The sequence below is a fragment of the Salvelinus alpinus genome, chromosome 16 (genome assembly GCF_045679555.1).
Source record: "Salvelinus alpinus chromosome 16, SLU_Salpinus.1, whole genome shotgun sequence".
Classification (NCBI taxonomy): Eukaryota; Metazoa; Chordata; class Actinopteri; order Salmoniformes; family Salmonidae; genus Salvelinus; species Salvelinus alpinus.
Genome location: NC_092101.1, coordinates 17230592 through 17248720, shown reverse-complemented (window position 1 = coordinate 17248720; position 18129 = coordinate 17230592). Strand labels below are relative to the sequence as shown.

The 18129-nt window shown below is 43.7% G+C and overlaps 1 protein-coding gene across 1 annotated transcript in view; it reads left to right on the top strand.

Annotated features, from left to right (window-relative positions):
* The window catches only part of polrmt (polymerase (RNA) mitochondrial (DNA directed)), a 99070-nt gene that overhangs the window by 11293 nt on the left and 69648 nt on the right, over positions 1 to 18129 (top strand). The gene's annotated exons all lie outside the window — the stretch shown is intronic.

Sequence of the window (18129 nt, the reverse complement as noted above, 5' to 3'; positions counted from 1 at the left end):
AAACTCCACTCGCCGTGTTTGGAGGAAGAAGAAGGATGAGTACAACCCCAAGAACACCATCCCAACCGTGAAGCCTGGACGTGGAAACATCATTCTTTGGGGATGCTTTTCTGCAAAGGGGACAGGACAACTGCACCGTATTGAGGGGAGGATGGATGGGGCCATGTATCGCGAGATCTTGGCCAACAACCTCCTTCCCTCAGTAAAAGCATTGAAGTGGGGTCGTGGCTGGGTCTTCCAGCATGACAACAACCCGAAACACACAGCCAGGGCAACTAAGGAGTGGCTCCGTAAGAAGCATCTCAAGGTCCTGGAGTGGCCTAGCCAGTCTCCAGACCTGAACCCAATAGAAAATCTTTGGAGGGAGCTGAAAGTCCGTATTGCCCAGCGACAGCCCCGAAACCTGAAGGATCTGGAGAAGATCTGTATGGAGGAGTGGGCCAAAATCCCTGCTGCAGTGTGTGCAAACCTGGTCAAGAACTACAGGAAACGTATGATCTCTGTAATTGCAAACAAAGGCTTCTGTACCAAATATTAAGTTCTGCTTTTCGGATGTATCAAATACTTATGTCATGCAATAAAATGCAAATTAATTACTTAAAAATCATACAATGTGATTTTCTGGATTTTTGTTTAAGATTCCGCCTCTCACAGTTGAAGTGTACCTATGATAAAAATTACAGACCTCTACATGCTTTGTAAGTAGGAAAACCTGCAAAATTGGCAGTGTATCAAATACTTGTTCTCCCCACTGTATATCATACACACACACACACACATTTTTGTAATAATGACAATTGCAACTATACTGAATGAACAATGAACACTTTTATTTTAACTTAATATAATACATAAATAAAATCAATTTAGTCTCAAATAACATGAGAACATATGTTCAAACGAACCACCAGCTTTCATGGGTCTTCAATATTCCCAGTTAAGTTTTAGGTTGTAGTGCAAAAGCAGAGCTTGTCTGCATGGTCCCCTCCTCCGCGAAACACAGACCTTATTTGAAGTAGATCAAGACATTCTCTGTGGAAGACATAAACGGTAAAATAACGAAGGAACCCCTTTCAAGTTCAGCCGCAAGTTATTACAGGAATTATAACGCGTCAAGTATTTCTCTCTAAACCATATACCTTTGACTAATCCGGAAACTATCACCTCGAAAACAAAACGTTTATTCCGTTCCGTATTATTTCTAACAGGTGGCATCCATGAGTCTAAATATTCCTGTTACATTGCACAACCTTCAATGTTATGTCATAATTACGTAAAATTCTGGAAAATTAGTTCGTAAAGAGCCAGGCGAACCAAACTGTTGCATATACCCTGACTCTGCGTGCAATGAACGCAAGAGAAATGACACAATTTCACCTGGTTAATATTGCCTGCTAACCTGGATTTCTTTTAGCTAAATATGCAGGTTTAAAAATATATACTTGTGTATTGATTTTAAGAAAAGCATTGATGTTTATGGTTAAGTACACATTGGAGCAATGACAGTCATTGATTGATTGTTTTTTATAAGATAAGTTTAATGCTAGCTAGCAACTTACCTTAGCTTACAGCATTCGCGTAACAGGCAGGCTCCTCGTGGAGTGCAATGTAATCAGGTGTTAGAGCATTGGACTAGTTAACTGTAAGGTTGCAAGATTGGATCCCCCGAGCTGACAAGGTTAAAAATCTGCCCGTTCCTAGGCCGTCATCAACGTTCCTAGGCCGTCATTGAAAATAAGAATGTGTTCTTAACTGACTTGCCTAGTTAAATAAAGATTAAATAAAGGTGTAAAAAAAAAAATATATATATATATTTAAATTTAAAAACAAATCTGCAAATCGGCGCCCAAAAATACCGATTTCCGATGGCCGATTCCCTAATTAATCGGCCATTCCGATTAATCGGTCGACCTCTACCATGGAGCAGTGGGCTGAAAAGGTCACTGCATTTGGGTGGGGGAGGCTGTGATGCTCTGCTGCCATTGTTGGGTTTCACATGCTTTCTCACTTCACACCTCAGTGCTAATTGAAGTTTCAGCTGGGACATCTATCCTGTCCTAGGAAGCTCGTTAGCTTAGTAGCCTTATTAACTTAACATAATTTATATAAGACAATTACCTTGAGATTATTATTTTACTTTTTGCCTTCAGTGGTAGCTTCAGTGTGAACATTACTCACTCAGTTTTGGGTTGGATGGTATTTCCAGATTTCTTCTGTGTTTCTTCTGCAGGTTTTGGTTTGACAGAAGTTTTTTTCTGTATAGTCCTCGGTAGTAATAATCCTTCCAGGTAATTTTGTCCAAAATAATGTTTTATTATTTGTCTCAGAATCCATGTTTGTCTCAGTTTTTCCAACTCTAATCATGTGCAGAAGAGTTCAGGGAGCCCATCAGGTCATGACCCCCCCCCCCCCCCCCTCCTCCTCCATCATTGTCTGACCAGTTTACAGAGGAGTATAGAGTCCAGTGATGTGTCCTATAAGGAGCATTGGTGGCAAATCTGATGGTCGAATGGTAAAGAACATCTAGCCGCTCGAGAGCACCCTTACCTGCCAATCTATAAATTATGTCTCCGTAATCTAGCATTGGTAGGATGGTCATCTGAATCAGGGTTGATTTGGCAGCTGGGGTGAAAGAGGACTATTACGATAAAGGAAACCAAGTCTAGATTTAACTTTAGCCTGCAGCTTTGATATGTGCTGAGATGTGCTGACAGTGTACCGTCTAGCCATACTTCCAAGTACTTGTATGAGGTGACTACCTCAAGCTCTAAACCCTCAGAAGTAGTAATCACACCTGTGGGGAGAGAGGCATTCTACTTACCAAACCACATAACCTTGTTCTGAACACCTCCAAAACAAAAGGTAAAGTGTAGAGAAAGCTTGTTGGACTCTAAGAAAGCTTTGTTGTAGAGCATTTAACACAAAATCCGAGGGGCCAGCTGAGTATAAGACTGTATCATCTGCATATAAATGGATGAGAGAGCTTCCTACTGCCTGAGCTATGTTGTTGATCTAAATTGAGAAGAGTGTGGGGCCTAGGATCGTGCCATTGGGTACACCCTTGGTGACAGGCTGTGGCTGAGACAGCAGATTTTCTGACTTTATACACCGCACTCTTTGAGAGAGGTAGTTATCAAACCAGCCCAAAGACCCCTCAGAGACACCAATATTCCTTAGCCGGCCCACAAGAATGGAATGGTTTTCCGTATCAAAAGCTTTGGCCAAGTCAATAAAATAGCAGCACAATATTGCTTGGAATCAAGGTCAATGGTGACATCATTGAGAACCTTTTAAGGTTGCAGTGACACATCCATAACCTGAGCGGAAACCAGATTGCATACCAGAGAGAATACTATAGACATCAAGAAAGCCAGTCAGTTGACTATTGACAAGTTTTTCCAACACTTTTGATAAACAGGGCAAAATAGAAATAGGCCTGTAACAGTTAGGATCAGCTTGATCTCCCCCTTTAAATAAAGGACGAACCGTGCACCGTCTAGCCATCTCCAGGTCTTTAACTGTTTTTCCAGAACTTCTTGGTGTTAGACCCAGAGAGAGAGAACTGCTCCTTAAAGTAACTAAGTTTGGCCTTCCGGATAGCCTGAGTGCACTTATTTCTCATTTGCCTGAACGATAGCCAGTCAACCTGAGTATGCGTGTGCCGAGCCTTTCGCCAAATGCAATTCTTGAGGTGGAGTAACTCTGCAAGATCACGGTTGAACCAGGGGCTGCACCTGTTTTTAATTCTCATTTTCTTTATGGGGATGTGTTTGTTAACAATACCACTGAAAATATCAAAAAAGAACGTCCAAGCGTCTTCGACAGAGGGGTTCAAACTGATTCTATACTATTTTACAGAGGCCAGTTCATGAAGGAAGGCTTGCTCATTAAAGTTTCTTAGCAAGCGTCTATGACAAATCAGGACAGGTTGTTTCACTGAGCAGCCATTACGAACACAGGCTGTAAAACAGTGATCACTAAGGTCATTACAGAAAACACCAGACTGATACCCATCAGGATTATTTGTGAGGATCACATCGAGGAGAGTAGCCTTTTCTGGGTGTTTGGAGTCATACCTTGTGGGATTGGTAATAATCTGAGAAAGATTTAGGGAGTCCCATTGCTTTAGGACTTGGTCAGGTGGTTTAAGCATGTCCCAGTTTAGGTCACCAAGCAGGACAAATTCAGACTTAGTGTAAGGGTCCAGGAGAGAGCTTAGGGCAGGTAGGGTACAGGCCAATGCTGATGGAGGACGATAGCACCCAGCAACAGTCAACAAAGAGGTATTTTAAAGTTTAATGCTTAAAACCAGCAAATCAAATTGTTTGGGGACAGACTTGGTGGAGACAACCGAGCACTGAAGGTGATCCATGGTAAAGATTGCCACTCCCCCACCTTTGGATGATCTGTCTTGCCGAAAAAGGGTATAACCAGAAAGGTTAACCGTATTAAACAGTACAGGGACTTTAAAAGCCAATCCAATGTTTCATTCCCGTCCAAAAGTATTTAAACGATACCCAACACATGCAAAGAAGTCGGGGTGACAGAGGCAGATATCCTAGCTTAAGAGCGTTAACAGAAAGGTCGCTGGTTCGAATCCCCGAGCCGACTAGGTGAAAAATTGTCTGTACCCTTGAGCGAGGCACTTAACCCTAATTGCATTTACATTTACATTACATTTAAGTCATTTAGCAGACGCTCTTATCCAGAGCGACTTACAAATTGGTGCATTCACCTAATGACATCCAGTGGAACAGCCACTTTACAATAGTGCATCTAAATCTTTTAAGGGGGGCAGAAGGATTGCTTTATCCTAGGTATTCCTTGAAGAGGTGGGGTTTCAGGTGTCTCCGGAAGGTGGTGATTGACTCCGCTGTCCTGGCGTCGTGAGGGAGTTTGTTCCACCATTGGGGTGCCAGAGCAGCGAACAGTTTTGACTGGGCTGAGCGGGAACTGTACTTCCTCAGTGGTAGGGAGGCGAGCAGGCCAGAGGTGGATGAACGCAGAGCCCTTGTTTGGGTGTAGGGCCTGATCAGAGCCTGAAGGTACTGAGGTGCCGTTCCCCTCACAGCTCCGTAGGCAAGCACCATGGTCTTGTAGCGGATGCGAGCTTCAACTGGAAGCCAGTGGAGAGAGCGGAGGAGCGGGGTGACGTGAGAGAACTTGGGAAGGTTGAACACCAGACGGGCTGCGGCGTTCTGGATGAGTTGTAGGGGTTTGATGGCACAGGCAGGGAGCCCAGCCAACAGCGAGTTGCAGTAATCCAGACGGGAGATGACAAGTGCCTGGATTAGGACCTGCGCCGCTTCCTGTGTGAGGCAGGGTCGTACTCTGCGGATGTTGTAGAGCATGAACCTACAGGAACGGGCCACCGCCTTGATGTTAGTTGAGAACGACAGGGTGTTGTCCAGGATCACGCCAAGGTTCTTAGCGCTCTGGGAGGAGGACACAATGGAGTTGTCAACCGTGATGGCGAGATCATGGAACGGGCAGTCCTTCCCCGGGAGGAAGAGCAGCTCCGTCTTGCCGAGGTTCAGCTTGAGGTGGTGATCCGTCATCCACACTGATATGTCTGCCAGACATGCAGAGATGCGATTCGCCACCTGGTCATCAGAAGGGGGAAAGGAGAAGATTAATTGTGTGTCGTCTGCATAGCAGTGATAGGAGAGACCATGTGAGGTTATGACAGAGCCAAGTGACTTGGTGTATAGCGAGAATAGGAGAGGGCCTAGAACAGAGCCCTGGGGGACACCAGTGGTGAGAGCGCGTGGTGAGGAGACAGATTCTCGCCACGCCACCTGGTAGGAGCGACCTGTCAGGTAGGACGCAATCCAAGCGTGGGCCGCGCCGGAGATGCCCAACTCGGAGAGGGTGGAGAGGAGGATCTGATGGTTCACAGTATCGAAGGCAGCCGATAGGTCTAGAAGGATGAGAGCAGAGGAGAGAGAGTTAGCTTTAGCAGTGCGGAGCGCCTCCGTGATACAGAGAAGAGCAGTCTCAGTTGAGTGACTAGTCTTGAAACCTGACTGATTTGGATCAAGAAGGTCATTCTGAGAGAGATAGCAGGAGAGCTGGCCAAGGACGGCACGTTCAAGAGTTTTGGAGAGAAAAGAAAGAAGGGATACTGGTCTGTAGTTGTTGACGTCGAAGGGATCGAGTGTAGGTTTTTTCAGAAGGGGTGCAACTCTCGCTCTCTTGAAGACGGAAGGGACGTAGCCAGCGGTCAAGGATGAGTTGATGAGCGAGGTGAGGTAAGGGAGAAGGTCTCCGGAAATGGAATTGCTCCTGTAAGTCGTTCTGGATAAGAACATCTGCTAAGTGACTAAAATGTAATTAAAAGGGTGGATTCTGTTTGGTTCTGTGAATGCCTAGAGAATTGAACTGGAGTGGTAACAGTATGGCAGCTGCTAATTGTGTTAGCCTGACGAGGGGCTGCTGGGTGTTTAAGCAGGATTTCATGTAGAAGGTAATTAAGGGCCTGTTATTTAATCACTGTCTTGCAGAAAGGTGTAGAGGGCAAAGGAAGGCTCTCTCATTGTCAGAGGCTGATGACAAATCCCTTCCATCCCTTTGTCACAGTGTTCTGTCTTACTCCACTAGAGGGCAGTGGTAACACGTAAGCCCAGCAGGGCCCTCTGTCTCTGGGTTACATCAAGGTGTTACACATCACATGCCACAGCCTAGGCTGACTCTTCCTCTTCCTACAGTGCTCTGAAGCAGTCACATATAGCAACAGTTTAAATCAGAAATGTAGGTTGACTTAGCCTAGTAATACACTTCAGCTTTGTCTCTTGTTTTGTTCACAAAGGCTCCATCGGTTATCCAAGGGTCTGCTTTAAATTAATCAGGCTTTAGTTTCCTCCCTCCCTTTTCAGCTTCAGTTATGGCTCCATACACTACCATCTGTTTCCCACTGGCTGTTTGCACATTGCTGTCTCCTGAATTGAGCAGTTCATTTATGGCAGGTGTGGAGTCTCTGGATGATATAATTTGAATAAACATGACACTGACGTTCTCTGTGACCATCTGTCTGTGGACTGCCTGATATTTCCAATGCGTCTGAAAGAACCAAGTGTCAATGCAAATATTCTGTTTGTTATGCTGCCATTGTCAATCAGATTTAATAAAGCCATGCATAATGATATCAGAGGTGCTTTCAATTTGATTAAGTCACCATTGGGCCACTGTGAACTACACTGAGTGTACAAACATTAAGAACACCTGCTCGTTCCAAATTCATAGACTGACCAGGTGAAAGCTATGGCCCCTTATTGATGTCACTTTTTAAATCCACTTAAATCAGTGTAGGTGAAAGGGAGGAGACAGGTCAAATAAGGATTTTTAAGCCTTGAGACAATTGAGACATGGATTGTGTATGTGTGCCATTCAGAGGGTGAATGGGCAAGACAAAATATTTCCGTGCCATTGAACGAGGTATGTTAGTAGGTGCCAGGCTTCGGAAATCCGGTTTGTGTCAATAACTGCAACGCTACTGTGTTTTTCACGCTCAACACGTGTGTGTATATAAATGCGGAAGACACATTACAGTTGAATGCAGTATTGTACAATAAAATTTGAATCAATCACATTTATTTATAAAGCCCTTTTGTGACATCGGCTGATGTCAAAGTGCTATACAGAAACCAGCCTAAAACCCCAAACATCAAGCAATGCAGATGTAGAAGCACAGTGGCTGGGAAAAACTCCCATGAAAGGCAGGAACTTAGAGCCTGGTTCTTCTCTAGGTTTCTTCCTGAGGGGTGGCCAGTCTTCTTCTGGCTGTGCCGGGTGGAGAATTCTAACAGTACATGGCCAAGATGTTCAAATGTTCATAAATGACCAGCAGGGTCAAATAATAATAATCACAGTGGTTGTGGAGGGTGCAACAGGTCAGCACCTCAGGAGTAAATGTCAGTTGGATTTTCATAGCTGGTCATTCAGAGTTAGAGACAGCAGCTGCGGTAGAACAGAGAGAGAGTTGAAAACAGCAGGTTCGGGACAAGGTAGCCCGTCCAGTGAACAGGTCAGGGTTCCATAGCCACAGGCAGAACAGTTGAAACTAGATCAGCAGCACGACCAGGTTGACTGGGGACAGGCAGGTAGCCCCGAGGCATGGTCCTAGGGCTCAGGTCCGGGGAGAGAATACTTAAATTCACACAGGACACCGGATAAGACAGGAGAACTACTCCAGATATAACTGACTGATCCTAGCCCCTCGACTCATAAATACTGGAGGCTGAGACAGGAGGGGTCGAGAGACACTGTGGCCCCATCTGACGATACCCCCGGACAGGGCCAACCAGGCAGGATAAAACCCCACCCAATTTGCCAAAGAACAGCCCCCACACCACTAGAGGGATATCTTCAAACCACCAACTTACTACCCTGAGACGAGGCTGATTATAGCCCACGAAGATCTCCCCCATGGCACGAACACGAGGGGGGCGCCAACCCGGACAGAAAGATCACGTCAGTGACTCAACCCACTCAACTGGTGCTCTTCCATGCCTCCTAGGGACGGCATGGAAGAGCACCAGTAAGCCAGTGACTCAGCCCCGTAATAGGGTTAGAGGCAGAGAATCCCAGTGGAGAGAGGGGAACCGGCCAGGCAGAGACAGCAAGGGCGGTTCGTCGCTCCAGTGCCTTTCCGTTCACCTTGACACCCCTGGGACAGACTACACTCAATCATAGGACCTACGGAAGAGATGAGTCTTCAATAAAGACTTAAAGGTCGAGACCGAGTCTGCGTCTCTCACATGGATAGGCAGGCCATTCCATAAAAATTGAGCTTTATAGGAGAAAGCCCTGCTTCCAACTGTTTGCTTAGAAATTCTATGGACAATAAGGAGGCCTGCGTCTTGTGACTGTAGCGTACGTTAGGTATGTACGGCAGGAACAAATCGGAAAGATGGGTAGGAGCAAGCCCATGTAATGCTTTGTAGGTTAGCCTGTTGAGGATAGAGGGCGCTATTTTCACTTTGGGGAAAAATCGTGCCCAATTTAAACGGCCTCGTACTCTATTCTTGCTCGTACAATATGCATATTATTATTACTATTGGATAGAAAACACTCAAGTTTCTAAAACCGTTTGAATTATATCTGTGAGTAAAACAGAACTCATTTTGCAGCAAACTTCCTGTCAGAAAGTGAAAAATCTGAAATCGAGGCTCTGTTCCAGGGCCTCCCTATCATTTTGCTTGAAATTTATGACTATACATGCACTTCATACGCCTTCCACTAGATGTCAATAGGTTGTGAGAGGTGAAATGGGGTTTCTAGGTATTTCTATGGTCAAAAGAGAGAGCTTGGAATGACATGACCCCCGAATTCCTTTGTTCAGGAAGCGCATAAAGGTCTAGGAGTTTAGGCATGTTGCGTTCTTTGCGTTTGGTGACGAAGGAGAGCTTAGCGCCACTTGGCTAGTTTTGCTTGCTCATTCGAGAGGGAAAAATGCCATTCTAAAACCAAACAACGATTGTTCTGGACAAAGGACCCCTCGTACAACATTCTGATGGAAGATCATCAAAAGTAGGACCCATTTATGATGTTATTTCATATATCTGTCGAACATGTTTACTTTTAGTTTGCGCCCAGATTTTGGGCGCTCTCTCGCTATAACGTAAGCTGCATGTCGTAATGAAGTTATTTTTAGAATTCTAACACGGCGATTGCATTAAGAACTAGTGTATCTATCATTTCCTATACAACATGTATTTTTTAGTAAAGTTTATGAATAGTTATTTGGTCAGAATAGTTGAGTGTCAGAAATATATCCAGACATTCTGGGAAAAAGATGCTAAGTTTTCACAATGTATAACCACGGATTTCAGCTCTAAATATGCACATTTTTGAACAAACCATATATGTATTGTGTAATATGATGTTATAGGACTGTCATCTGATGAAGTTTATGAAGGTTAGTGAAAAAATTAATATATTTTGCTGGTTTATTCGCTATCGCTAACGTGCCTATTGCTATCGCTAACGTGCCTTGAATGAATGAATGCGGTTGTGTGGTAGGCTATTGTAGTAAGCTAATATAATGCTATATTGTGTTTTCGCTGTAAAACACTTAAAAAATCGGAAATATTGGCTGGATTCACAAAATGTTTGTCTTTCATTTGCTGTACACCATGCATTTTTCAGAAATGTTTTATGATGAGTATTTAGGTATTTCACATTGGTCTCTATAATTACTCTGGCTGCTTCGGTGCTATTTCTGATGGTAGCTGCAATGTAAAACTGATTTATACCTCAAATATGCAAATTTTTTGAACAAAACATAGATTTATTGTATAACATGTTATAAGACTGTCATCTGATGAAGTTATTTCTTGTTTAGTTTGGTTGGTTATGTGCAAGCTACCTGTGCTGTGAAAAATGTCTGTGCTTTTTTGTATTTGGTGGTGAGCTAACATAAATATACGTGGTGTTTTCGCTGTAAAACATTTTAAAAATCGGACATGTTGACTGGATTCACAAGATGTTTATCTTTCATTTGCTGTATTGGACTTGTTAATGTGTGAAAGTTAAATATTTCTAAAAAATATTTTTTGAATTTCGCGCTCTGCCTTTTCAGTGGAATGTGGGAGGAGTTCCGCTAGCGGAACCCCGGTGCTAGACAGGTTAGCAGTAAAACCTTGAAACCAGCCCTAGCCTTAACAGGAAGCCAGTGTACAGAGGCTAGCACTGGAGTAATATCATCACATTTTTTGGTCTTAGTGAAGATTCTAGCAGCTGTGTTTAGCACGAACTGAAGTTTATTTAGTGCTTTATCCAGGTAGCCAGAAAGTAGAGCATTCCAGTAGTCTAATCTAGAAGTGACTAAAGCATGGATTCATTTTTCTGCATCTATATTTGGAAAGTTTCAGATTTTTGCAATGTTACATAGCTGTCCTTGAAACAGTCTTGATATATTCGTCAAAAGAGAGATCAGGGTCCAGAGTAACGCCGAGGTCCTTCACACTTTTATTTGATAGGACTGTACAACCATCAATATTAATTGTCAGATCCAACAGAAGATCCCTTTGTTTCTTGTGACCTAGAACTAGCATTTCTGTTTTGTCCGAGTTTAAAAGTAAAACATTTTCCGCCATCCACTTCCTTATGTCTGAAACACAGGCTTCCAGGGAGGGCAAATTTGGGGCTTCACCATGTTTCATTGAAATGTACAGCTGTGTATCATCCGCATAGCAGTGAAAGTTAGCATTATGTTTCCGAATGACATCACCAAGAGGTAAACTATATAGTGAAAACAATAGTGGTCCTAAAACGGAACCTTGAGGAACACCGACATTTACAGTTGATTTCTCAGAGAACAAACCATCCACAGAGAGGAACTGATATCTTTCCGACAGATAAGATCTAAACCAGGCCAGAACTTGTCCGTGTAGACCAATTTGGGTTTCCAATCTCTCCAAAAGAATCTGGTGATTTGATGCTATCAAAAGCATCACCAAGGTCTAGGAGCACAAGGACAGATGCAGAGCCTTGGTCTGACACCATTAAAAGGTAATTTACCACCTTCACGAGTGCAGTCTCAGTGCTATCATGGGGTCTAAAACCAGACTGAAGCATTTCGTATACATTGTTTGTCTTCAGGAAGGAAGTGAGTTGCTGCACAACAGCTTTTTCAAATTATTTTTAGAGGAATGGGAGATTTGATATAGGCTGATAGTTTTTTACATTTTTTGGGTCAAGGTTTGGCTTTTTCAAGAGGCTTTATTACTTTTAGTGAGTTTGGTACATATCCGGTGGATAGGGAGGCGTTTATTATGTTCAACATAGGAGGGCCATGCACAAGAAGCTATGCCATGCACAAGTATGCAGCTTGAGGGTTTAGAGCCCATGACTATTTTTATCAATGTGTCAAGAGATCTACTATTAAAAAACTTGTGTCTCCCTTGGTCCTGGCAGTGTTGTGCAGACTCAGGACAACTGAGCTTTGGAGAAATATGCACATTTAAAAAGTCCTCTTGGGGAATGCTGCTTTTTGGTTAGCTTTGCGACAGTATACATTTTTTGGGGGGGGATTGTTGTTATTCGTCTCAATTAAGTTGGAAAAAATAGGATGATCAAGCAGCATTGAGGGCTCTTTATTTTTTATTTTACCTTTATTTAACTAGGCAAGTCAGTTAAGAACAAATTCTTATTTTCAATGACGGTCTAGGAACAGTGGGTTAACTGCCTTGTTCAGGGGCAGAACGACAGATTTGTACCTTGTCGGCTCTGGGATTCGATCTTGCAACCTTTCGGTTACTAGTCCAACGCTCTAACCACTAGGCTACGCTGCCGCCCCGGCTCTTCGATATTGCATGGTACTGTCTTTCCAAGCTAATCGGAGGACTTCCAGTTTGGTGGAGCGCCATGTCCGTTCCAATTTTTTGGAAGGTTGCTTCAGGGCTCGGGTATTTTCTGTTTACCAGGGAGCTAGTTTCTTATGACAAATGTTTTTTGTTTTTAGGGGTGCGACTGCATCTAGGGTATTACGCAAGGTTAAATTTAGTTCCTCAGGTGGTTAACTGATTTTTTTGCTCTGACGTCCTTGGGTAGGTGGAGGGCATCTAGGAATCTTTGGGGTGTACGAGAATTTATAGCACGGCTTTTGAAGATCCTTGGTTGGGGTCTGAGCAGATTATTTGTTGCGATTGCAAGCGTAATAAACTGGTGGTCCGATAGTCCAGGATTATGAGGAAAAACATTAAGATCCACAATATTTATTCCACGGGACAAAACTAGGTCCAGAGTATGACTGTGGCAGTGAGTATGTCCGGAGAAATGTTGGACAAAACCCACTGAATCGATGATGGCTCTGAAAGCCTTTTGGAGTGGGTCTGTGGACTTTTCCTTGTGAATATTAAAGTCACAAAAATGTGAATCTTATTTGCCATGACTACAAGGTCCGATAGGAATTCAGGGAACCGTGTAAATTAAAATGTGGTATCGTAAATGTTAGCAACACCTCCGCCTTTGCGGGATGCACGGGGGATATGGTCACTAGTGTAACCAGGAGGAGGAGAGGCCTCATTTAACCTGTTAGTGTGTAGGGGGCGCTATTTTCACTTTGGGAAAAAATCGTTTAAACGGCCTCGTACTCTATTCTAGATCGTACAATATGCATATTATTATTACTATTGGATAGAAAACACTCAAGTTTCTAAAACCGTTTGAATTATATCTGTGAGTAAAACAGAACTCATTTTGCAGCAAACTTCCTGTCAGGAAGTGAAAAATCTGAAATCGAGACTCTGTTCCAGGGCCATCCTATTCAATTGCTTGAAATCTATGGATATACATGCACTTCATACGCCATCCACTAGATGTCAACAGGCAGTGGAAGGTGGAATGGGGTGTCTAGCTTGATCTGAGGTCGAACAAGAGCTCTTGGAATGACGTGACCCCAATTTCCTTTGCCTGCCAAGGCGCGGGAAGGAACCCCAGATTGCCTTCTGAAAAGCTTTCGGTATAGACGGCTAATATCTCCGGCTTTGATTTTATTTGATACATGTGATAATATCATCGTAAAGTATGTTTTTTCAATATAGTTTTATCAGATTATTGAACGTTTATCGGGAGTTTTGGCGTTTTCCGTTCTCTGCGTTTGGTGAAGATGGACATCTTCGCGCTACTTGGCTAGCTAAGGTTGCTAATTCGACAGGCGAAGAGGACATTCTAAAACCAAACAACGATTTATTCTGCACAAAGGACTCCTTGTACAAGATTCTGATGGAAGCTCAGCAAAAGTAGGAACCATTTATGATGTTATTTCGTATTTCTGTGGAAAATATTTAGTTCTATTTTCCGCCCTCATTGCAGGCGCTGTCTCGCTATAACGTAAGCTGTATGTCGTACTAAAGTTATTTTTAAAAATCTAACACGGCGATTGCATTAAGAACTAGTGTATCTTTCATTTGCTGTACAACATGTCTTTTTTAGTAAAGTTTATGATGAGTTCTTTGATTAGATTAGGTGACTGTCCAAAATATCTCCGGATAATTTTGTGCAGTTTGGCTACGTATTCACATTGTAAAACCACGATTTGTACCGCTAAATATGCACATTTTCGAACAAAACATATATGTATTGTGTAACATGATGTTATAGGACTGTCATCTGATGAAGTTTGTCAAGGTTAGTGAATAATTTAATATCTTTTGCTGGTTTTTGCAATCGCTACATTTTGCTGCTGATAAATGCGTTTGTGTGGTTGGCTATTGTGGTAAGCTAATATAATGCTATATTGTGTTTTCGCTGTAAAACACTTAAAATATCTGAAATATTGGCTGGATTCACAAGATATTTATCTTTCATTTGCTGTACACCATGTATTTTGAATAAATGTTTTATGATGAGTATTTCGGTATTTCACATTGCTCTCTGTAATTATTCTTGCTGCTTCGGTGCTATTTGTGATTGTAGTTGCAATGTAAAACTATGATTTTATACCTCAAATATGCAAATGTTTCGAACAAAACATAAATGTATTGTGTAACATGTTATAAGACTGTCATCTGATGAAGTTGTTTCTTGGTTAGTGACTAATTATATCTATATTTTGTCGGTTTTTTGAAAGCTACCTATGCAGTGGATAAATAGCATTGTGTGTTTGGCTATTGTGGTGAGCTAACACAAATATATATTGTGTTTTCGCTGTAAAACATTAAAAAAATCGGACATGTTGGCTGGATTCACAAGATGTTTATCTTTCATTTGCTGTGTTGGACTTGTTAATGTGTGGAAGTTAAATATTTCTAAAAAATATTCTTTGAATTTCGCGCTCTGCGAAGGCAGCGGAATGTTGTGGGTGTTCCGCTAGCGGAACCCCGGGGCGAGAAAGGTTAACACCGTCAATTCATAAGGCTTAAGCCATGTTTCAGTCAGGCCAATCACATCAAGATTATGATCAGTGATTAGTTAATTGACTATAACTGCCTTGGAATGTGAGATCACAATCTCTTTCAATAATGACAGGAATGGAGGAGGTCTTTGTTCCAGTGAGATTGTTAGAGCGAACACCGCCATGTTTAGTTTTGCCCAACCTAGATCGAGGCACAGACACGGTCTCAATGGGGATAGCTGAGCTGACTACACTGACTGTGCTAGTGGCAGACTCCACCAAGCTGGCAGGCTGGCTATCTCATTGTGGCGCTAGAGAAGTTAGAGCCCTGTCTATGTTCACAGATAAGATGAGAGCAACCCTCCAGCTAGGATGGAGTCCGTCACTCCTCAGCAGCAGGCCAGGCTTGGTCCTGTTAATGGGTGAGTCCCAGAAAGAGGGCCAGTTATCTACAAATTATATCTTTTGGGAGGGGCAGAAAACAGTTTAACCAGTGATTGAAATTATTCGGTGAGCGAGTTTATTAGCAAGTGCATCGGTGATGTTGTACCCACTGCGACTATTAAAACCTTCCCCAACCAGAAACCGTGGATTGATGGCAGCAACTGAAAGCGCGATCCACTGCTTTTAATCATGGCAAGGCGACCGGAAACATGACCAAATACAAATAGTGTAGCTATTCCCTACGCAATGCAATCAAACAAGCTAAGCGTCAGTATACGGCTCAACGGGTCAGACACGAGACGTATGTGGCAGGGTCTACAGTCAATCACAGATTACAAAAAGAAAACCAGCCCCGTCGCGGACACCGACGTCTTGCTCCCAGACAAATTAAACAACTCCTTTGCTCGCTTTGAGGACAGTACAGTGCCACTGACATGGTCCGCTACCAAAACCTGCAGGCTCTCCTTCACCGCGGCCAACGTGAGTAAAACATTTAAACGTGTTAACCCTCGCAAGGCTGCCGGCCCAGACGGCATCCCTAGCCTCGTCCTCAGAGCATGTGCAGACCAGCTGGCTGGTGTGTTTACGGACATATTCAATCAATCCCTATCCCAGTCTGCTGTTCCCACATGCTTCAAGAGGGCCACCATTGTTCCTGTTCCCAAGAAAGCTAAACAACTATTGCCCCGTTGCACTCACTTCCATCATCATGAAGTGCTTTGAGAGACTAGTCAAGGATCATATCACCTCCACCCTACCTGACACCCTAGACCCACTCCAATTTGCTTACCGCCCCAATAGGTCCACAGACGACGTAATCACACTGGACACTGCCCTAACCCATCTGGACAAGAGGATACCTATGTAAGAATGCTGTTCATCGATTACAGCTCAGTATTTAACACCATAGTACCCTCCAAACTCGTCATTAAGCTCGAGACCCTGGTTCTCGACCCCGCCCTGTGCAACTGGGTCCTGGATTTTCTGACGGGCCACCCCTAGGTGGTGAGGGTAGGAAACAACATCTCCACCCCGCTGATCCTCAACACTGGGGCCCCACAAGGGATGCGTTCTCAGCCCTCTCCTGTACTGCCTGTTCACTCATGACTGCGTGGCCATGCACGCCTCCAACTCAATCATCAAGTTTGCAAACGACACTACAGTGGTAGGCTTGATTACCAACAACGACGAGACAGCTTACAGGGAGGAGGTGAGGGCCCTCGGAGTGTGTTGTCAGGACAATCTCACACTCAACGTCAACAAAACAAAGGAGATGATCGTGGACATCAGGAAACAGCAGAGGGAGCACCCCCTATCCACATCGATGGGTCAGTAGTGGAGAAGGTGGAAAGTTTTAAGTTCCTCGGCGTACACATCACAGACAAACTGAAATGGTCCACCCACACAGACAGCGTGGTGAAGGTGCAACAGCGCCTCTTCAACCTCCAGGAGGCTGAAGAAATTTGTCTCGTCACCTAAAACACTCACAAACTTTTACAGATGCACAATCGAGAGCATCCTGTCAGGCTGTATCACCGCCTGGTACGGCAACTGTTCCGCCCACAACCGTAAGGCTCTCCAGAGGGTAGTGAGGTCTGCACGCATCACCACTAGGGGCAAACTACCTGCCCTCCAGGACACCTACAGCACCCAATGTCACAGGAAGGCCAAAAAGATCATCAAGGACAACAACCAACCGAGCCACTGCCTGTTCACCCCGCTATCATACAGAAGGCAAGGTCAGTACAGGTGCGTCAAAGCTGGGACAGAAGCTGTTTTTCAGTCTCGATCTCAAGGCCATCAAACTGTTAAACAGCCATCACTAACATTGAGTGGCTGCTGCCAACATTCTGACTCAAATCTCTAGCCACTTTAATAATAAAAAATTGGAGGTAATAAATTTATGACTATTCACTTTAAACAATGCCACTTTACATAATGTTTACGTACCCTACATTACTCATCTCATATGTACTGTACTCTATACCATCTACTACATCTTGGTGGCACCTCTGACTGTCGCACGGCCATCGCTCATCCATTTATATGTTTTATATGTGCATTTATATTTATATGTGCATATTCTTATTCATTCCTTACACTTGTGTGTATAAGGTAGTTGTTGTGGAATTGTTTGATTACTTGTTAGATATTACTGCATGCTCGGAACTAGAAGCACAACATTTCGCTGCACTCGCATTAACATCTGTTAACCATGTGTATGTGACCAATGAAATTTGATTTGATTGAGTTGTGAGACTCTGCTGTAGAGCTCATCACTCCCCCTAACTGGGAGGGGGCCAGAGACAATTACTCGATGCCGACACATCTTTTCTAGCTGCTTTACACGCTGAAGCTATGTTGCGTGTGGTGACCTCTGACTGTTTCATCTTAACATTGTTGGTGCCGACATGGATAACAATATCCCTATACTCTCTACACTCGCCAGTTTTAGCCTTAGCCAGCACCATCTTCAGATTAGCCTTAACGTTGGTAGCCCTGCCCCCTGGTAAACAGTGTATGATCGCTGGATGATTCTTTTTAAGTCTAATACTGCGGGTAATGGAGTCACCATGCTTCGGCGTCTCAGACCCTGTAACGGGTGGAGGAGAGACCAGAGAAGGCTCGACCTCTGAATCCGACTTGGGAAAACCGGTTGAACATTTCTGTTGGCTGAATGAGCGACACCGGTTGAACATTCCTACAGCATTTCCTTCCAGAAGCCATGAGAAAGTTGTCCGGCTGCGGGGACCGTGCGAGGGGATTTATACTACTGTATTTATTTATTGGTGGCACAGATGCTGTTTCATCCTTTCCTACACGTAAATGACCCTTGCCTAACGATTGCG